The sequence below is a fragment of the Gossypium hirsutum genome, chromosome D03 (assembly GCF_007990345.1).
Source record: "Gossypium hirsutum isolate 1008001.06 chromosome D03, Gossypium_hirsutum_v2.1, whole genome shotgun sequence".
NCBI classification, from domain to species: Eukaryota; Viridiplantae; Streptophyta; class Magnoliopsida; order Malvales; family Malvaceae; genus Gossypium; species Gossypium hirsutum.
The window spans coordinates 36,217,270-36,224,688 of NC_053439.1; the positions used below are offsets into that span (position 1 = coordinate 36,217,270).

The 7,419-nt window shown below is 32.8% G+C and overlaps 1 non-coding gene across 1 annotated transcript; it reads left to right on the forward strand.

Annotated features, from left to right (window-relative positions):
- Window positions 1-557: 557 nt before the first annotated feature.
- On the forward strand, window positions 558-661 carry LOC121215728 (small nucleolar RNA R71). Its single transcript, XR_005911704.1, has one exon. It is a non-coding gene; the product is annotated as a small nucleolar RNA R71 (small nucleolar RNA).
- The last annotated feature ends 6,758 nt before the right edge of the window (window positions 662-7,419 follow it).

Consider the following 7,419-nt stretch of genomic DNA (forward strand, 5'->3'; position numbering starts at 1 on the left):
TTTCCCTCAATTCTATCTAGACGTTGACCACATGCAGTATGGTCACTTGGGTTGGCTCTGTCTTGGGGTTTCTGCAAATAAAGGGGTTGGTAATTAGTATTTTTAACTTGATTTGAATTGTTACCACCTCATTGGTTTCCTTCCCATCTCAAGTTCGAGTGATTTCTCCAGCTGGGATTGTATGTGTTTGAATAAGGGTTTCCACCCCTATTCCAATGTAATTTATATCCTCAGCAGGATTATTGATATAATGGAAGAATGGCTTGTCTCCTCCATGCATAGATGGTGTAGAAGCAAATTCAATACGGTTGAGTCTATCCACTAGTTGTTGATATTTTCCATCCTCTTGAATAGCTTTGATCGTAACGGGTTTCTAGCTATATGTGAACCATTCTGCTAGCCACTAACAGGATTTTAATACCATATTTTTAATAATTTCATATGCATCCTCATACATCCTATTCATAAGGGCTCATCCTGTTGCTTGGTCTAATCCAGATCTTGCATTTGCATCCAACCCATTATAGAATATCTGCAATCTCATCCACTCAGGAAATCTGTTGTAAGGGCATTATTAAATCAACATTTTGATGCATTCCCACACCTCATAAAAGCTTTCTCCTTCTATCTGTCTAAATATAGCAATCTCTCTTCTTAATTGGATTACTTTACTAATTGCGAAAAACTTCTGTCAGAATTTTCCACCAAGTTCATCCCATGTCATGATGGATCTTAGAGCATGTAAGTCTAACCAAGAAAAGGCATTATCAATCAGAGAAAAAGGGAACAACCGAAGATGAATAGCGTCATCAGTGAGGCCGTTATACTTAAAAGTATCATAGAGTTGAAGAAACTATTTTAAATGTTGGTTGGGGTGCTCTGTCATAGTGCCCCTAAATTGAAAATTATTTTGGATCATTTGTATCTTGCCGGTTTGATCTCAAATTTATATTTTGTAATCACCGACCTCTCTATGCTTTCCTGAACCATATCTAAACTTGGTAAGGCATAGTCTTGTAAAGTTCTCTCATTCTGAGCATATACATGCTTGTGGGTAACTGTAGTGCTGCTGGGTCTCCTAAAGTGTTATCGTCAGTGTCACGGAACAATGGATTATAACATGGTACATTAACTACAGTTGGTGGTAGTGGATCTTGCATTTGTTGTTGCCGCTGCTATCGACAGTTCTTTTGGATTATCCTTTCTAGATCTGTGGCTACTACAATAGGTGTGCCTCTACTGCGAGTCATACACCAAACCTAGAAAGAAAAGATTAGTAATACTAAAGCAAAATAAAATCATATTGATAGCTGAGAAATTTCTAAATTATTCTTTTGGTCTGTGAAAATTAAAATAAATCTAGTAGTGTTGCCTCCCCGGTAACGGTGCCAACAACTTGACCGCCTCTGAACGTATTAACGTCCAGAGTGTGAATATTACAATAGAATGAAGAATTACGAGGTGGTATCCACAAGTATACGGGTCGAGTTGTAATATAGACTTTACAACTAAGTAGGTAAGTACTCCGCAGATCATACCTAAGGGAGGCGAGTACTAAATCAATTTTAAGCTAAACAATTAAAGATCTAATTACTACTTGAAGTTAGTTATAGTACGAAAGTAAAATAAGAGATAATTTTAAGGTTTCTTAAACTAAGTAAAATAAGAGATAATTTTAAGGTTTCTTAAACTAAGGAAATAAAATAACATAAAAAGAGTAAAATTGCAAGAGATAGAGAGAAATAAAGTGAATCAAATATGAAGATGGGTGATTAGCTTGCTTCAGCAATCTCAATCAACTGTCATCTCGGGTTCATCATCAATTAACTAGTCGCTACCCTAGCAAGATCTTCTGATCTTCCATTAACGTAACGAGTCAGGAAGAACTACTTATCTTTCGACCTCATAGTCCAGACTGGTTTGGGGTCAAGGTGTCCACGGATGGGCAATAACAATTTTGGGTTAATTCTCACCTTGATGACTTCTTGGGGTTGTCAGACCTAGGGTTTGTTTCAAGTTCTTCCTTTCCCAAACAATTGATCTGTTGAATAACCCTACAAAATAGTTAAGAGATCATGCTTCCACTCGCTAACCCCCCATAGAAGGATTAGTTCCTCATGGCTTTCATAAATAACATGGAATAAATGGAAGAATTAATCATAGGGAATGAATTAAAATAGAGAGTTTAAGAAAGCTTGATTGATATTGATAATAAGGAAGAATCCACAGAAGTTGCTCTCCTTTACAATCAGATCTTTTAAAGAAAGAAAATAACTAAAACTAGGAAACCTAATAAGGAAAGAAAATCTGACTAAATTTGATGGAAGAAAACTAGGTTAAAACTTAGATGTCTTTTACAAATGCTAAAAGGGCCTATTTATAGCCTTCAGGTAACTGTCGTCTTTAACCCTAGGTTAGCTAATTTTTTGAGCTTAAAGTTTGATTGTGCAGACCAAAACGCCCCTACTTTTTTTTATTCTTGCCACAGAGTCGATGTTGCCACGTAGCAACCAGTATATTCCTCTGTAGCCATCTTCAGGGGTATGTCATGACACCCTCAGCCTGTGTTGCGACATTGAAAGTAATTTCTCACTTTCTCTATTTTTCTATCTATGTTGCGACATCGAATCCTTTATGTTGCTACATAATGTCTAGTATTGACCCGAAATGCCCTCTAACACACTCACAAAGTATGTTAGCTCTCTCTTAGGCCTCATTTAGCCTTTAAGGTTAATAAAAGACTCAATGTGCACATTTTATTGAATGTAAACAAAACTAAAGAAATTGAATTAAAACATAACGAAAATTCATGTACTTTGTTTGGAAAGGTTTGGGTATTTTTATTGCTAAAGCTCACTAAGTTCTCTTGAACTTACTCTTATTTTTTCCCCTTTTCTAGGTGGTACCTCGGCGTAAAAGGGCTTGTAGAAGAAACTCAGCCAGATAAAGCAACCTCTATTGTGAGCCTAACCTATGTTCATTTTGTAACATCCATATACTTTCATTTTGGGTGGGTAGCGTGTAACTTTATTTTGTAACCAAAACTTGTAATAATTTACATCTTTCTCCAAGTCGTTATTTTAAGATAATGTTTACATACTCTTGAAGTACAGGTTAAAACTTTGTGAATTATAGTTTATGAAATTATCTTTAGTTGTATACATCAAACTAACTTAAACGATATTTAACTACCAATGATACACTTGAAACTTTTGTATGCGAAATAACTCACCTTGCGCTTTATATAAACCTATCATCTTTTACAAGGATTCCGCCAAAAGTTCGTTTTCAATTATACTTTATATTACATGTTGTATACTGATTTGATTGTTTTGTCATTCAAAATTTTGGGTTAACACCCCAGTACAAAGAGTATACGCCAAAACCTTAGTAAAAATAAAATACTAAATCAAGTTTAAGTCTGTTTTCTGTGTAACACCTTATTCTGACAGATAGAGTTTGAGGTGTTATAGGCATTATTGGCTAATTTGGGTCTCAAAATGTAACACTCCAAACCTGGCCTAAACATCAGGGCCGAATCTGGTGATGTCACATTGTAACACCCCTTACCCGTATTCTACGCTGGAATAGGGTACGAGACATTACCAGAATAAATACACTTATAAACATATTAAACCGAGTTATAAAATTTCATCCAAATTAAAAACTTTCAAATTATTATCTTTGAGTCACTAATTAGGGTTTACGAGGCCCAATACATACCCATTCATATGCTCAATATATCCGTTAAATCAATCCAATATTGAAGAATCCACTTTAAGTCAGAATCAATATTAATCACAATCATAAATCTTTTCATGTTATTTTCATATATCACTAACTGAACATTGAATGTCAATTTATGAATATGTAATTCACTAACACATTCTGTTATATACAATGTTTAATTAATGAAATCATTTAATTGTATACTGATTTGATTGTTTTGTCATTCAAACTTTATTTTCTCTCATGAGCTTACCATGACTAGTAATGCACCAATACAAACATCACTCCTATTTCAATATTTATCAATTATAATCAGACATTTAACCAATTATACACAATTCATTCATATACTTTATTGTCCTCCTCCTCCTCTCCATCCCACATCCTTTAGGTATATAACATGATTAAATAGTATTATACATAATTTCACTATTCACTTATATTTAAATTCAAAGCTATCTAGTCGAGTTACAGTCACTAAATTATTTTTATCTAGATCTCCAGAGCTCCAAATTAAGTTATGTTAATTTTCCCTAAAACTAGACTCACATATATTCTTACCATAAAATTTTAAAAATTTTTGGCTTAGCCTATTAGTACAATTTATTCTTTAAACTCACCCCTGTTTCACTACTCAACATCTCTCACCTCTCTTCACTAAAAACAAATTATCTCATTATACAGAACTCAGATGATATTTCTGTTTATTTCATTTGAAAATAGACTAATTAAGAATTCTAAAAATATAAATTATAACTCATAATTATTTTTTTACAATTTTTAATTATTTTCCAAAGTCAGAATAGGGGATTCCGAAATCAATCCAACCCTGCCTCACTAAAATTCAAATATCTCAAAATATATAACTCTTTTGCTTGGTTTGTTTCTTTTATGTAAAAATAGACTCATTAAGCTTTCATTTCATATCTTATTCACTCTCTAATTAAATTTCCATCATTTTTCGTGATTTTTCAAAATCACACTATTGTTACTATCCAAAACTATTTTGTTGCTAATTTTACTTTTTCATAATTTCACTTTTTCACTTTCAATCATTACTCAATTCAATTCCACACATATATTCATCATCCAATCACACTTAATCGTTACATGACCTCATGTATTTTCACTTAGTCAATTTCCCAATGAACACTTCGGAATAATAACAGATACCCGGTGGATTCAGCACACAACAACCACCCTTTGTAATCAATGATATCCGGTGGGATCAGCACATAGCAACCACCTTATAATTAATGATACCGGTTCACATAGTAGCCTGCACATAGTACTACACATGTGACCATCACTATCCAATACACGTATTAGCCTGCACATAGTACTACACACGTGATCGAAGCTATCCGGTACGGATAGTAGCCTGTACATAGTACTACACATGCGACCTATCATTCTAGTACTCGTAGTAGCCTACACATAGTACTACACACGTGACCATCACTTTCACTTTCACTTTCACATAGGGGCCTACACACAGTCCATGTCACACATGTGATCATTTCTGTCACTTCATTCGTATCCCTTTTTATTCCGAATGTTCAATCAGGAAATTTCTCACTTTTTCTCATTTTTTTCCTTTTTCACTAATCAAAGTCAATTCCTTGTCTTTCTTGACTTATAATAATACATTTAACTTATTTAACACTCACATTATTCAATCCAGTCCAAAAATCACATTTTTCCAAAATTACATTTTTGCCCCTAAAGTTTCAAAAAATTACGATTTTGCCCCTAGACTCAGAAATTAAACTTTATTGCTTTTTCTTACATTTTATGACATGATGAACATTTTTCCCTTCTATGGAAACATCCAATTCTCACTCTAACACTTACTTATGAACATTAGGTATTTTTGTCGATTATGTCAATTTACTCGTTTTCACTTAAAATCAGCTAGCAAAAGTTATTTAACATAATTTCAAGCTTCATATTCTACCATAAAACATCAAAATAAACACATTTCACATATGGTTATTTTTCCAAATATGAACCCTAGGTTAAATTATTGCTAGAATAAGCTAAATCAAGTTACCGGGACTCTAAAAACGTAAAAAATATTAAAAACGGGGATTGGCATCACTTATTATGGAGCTTGGAAGCTTGAAAACTCTAAATATAGCTTCCCCCTTGCTGATTTCGTTCACCATGGAGAAGATGGACAAATTTTTGGCTATTTTGGCCTTTTTAATTCTTTTAATTATTAAATGACCAAAATGCCCCCAACTTAAAATTTTCCTATTTTACTTATCTCTTGTCCATTTTTGTCCAACAAGTTAACCAATGGTCTAATTACCATTTAAGGACCTCAAATTTAAAATTTCATAACAATTGGACACTTCTAACATGTAGAACTCAACTTTTGCACTTTTTACAATTTAGTCCTTTTGACTAAATTGAGTGCCAAAACGTCAAAATTTTCGAACGAAATTTTCAAGAAATCATTTTTTGAAATCTTAGACCATAAAAATATAATGAAAATAATTTTTTTCTCGTCAAATTTGTGATCCCGAAACCAGTATTCTGACTAGCCCAAAATTCGGGCTGTTACAACTCTCCCCCCTTAAGGGATTTTCGTTCTCGAAAATCTTACCAGATAGTAGATTAATAATTTGCTTCCACACACTAAATTTCAAATTCACACATGATTTTGGACTTTCATATCTTTTATAAATAATCACATAAATTCATAAGAAAATCAGGATAGCGATATTTCAGCATCTGAAGCTACGCAAAGTATCGAAAAATTACAATCCATATAGAATGATATCCATTCCTATGATAAAAGAAAATGTCTAGAAAGATCTATGTCACTCATAATTAATGGAATCCAAAGTAACAGAAGCAATATAATCTTCACGTATATTCAATAGAACAATAACCAGTAGAAACAAAATATTAGCCTCACTCAGACTTTACCGTCGATTTTCATATTCACACAAGGGAATAAATACCAAAGAAAAAACATGGCAATGTCGAACATAACCCAAACAAACCAATAATTCTTTCATCTATTAATATGTTTAGCTAATGTTCTCATACAATAAGAATTCTTTTTGAAACTAAACAGTCACATATACTTCTGAGGATAATTGTACACACAGACTGTCTAAAAGGAATCATAGTAATTACCCCATTATAGCTACTGTACTCAGCTATTAATACAATACAAACATTACTCAATTGTCTAATTTTGTCATCAGAATTTTCACATTATCTCTTTACTAATAGAAATCGATCCAGAAAAACTTTCGGTTAATTCTTTCTTTAAATAACATACCTGAATAAATCATTTAATCGAATTTAACTTCTTTTGTGACAGTAACTTTGCATAATCTGAGTAGTTTTCAGAACTATCCAATATCTCTCTTTTTATATTGTCTTCATTTGCTAATTCATTCACTTTTCCGACCACATTATTAATCTTCCATACACAAACTTCTGTAACACTACACTCGTAAGCTTATTCAACCAACATCTTACAAATTTCATTGTAACATTTTACTGATATGGGGGGTGAGTGTAGTAAAGCCTCAAATTTATCTTACACATAAATGCGCACAACACATACTATCACAAATAGCCAATTCATTACTAATTTCACATTCTCAAAGCATTTAATAAAAACATTTGCTTTTAATCACTTTTGTTCTCAACACATAATTCATATGC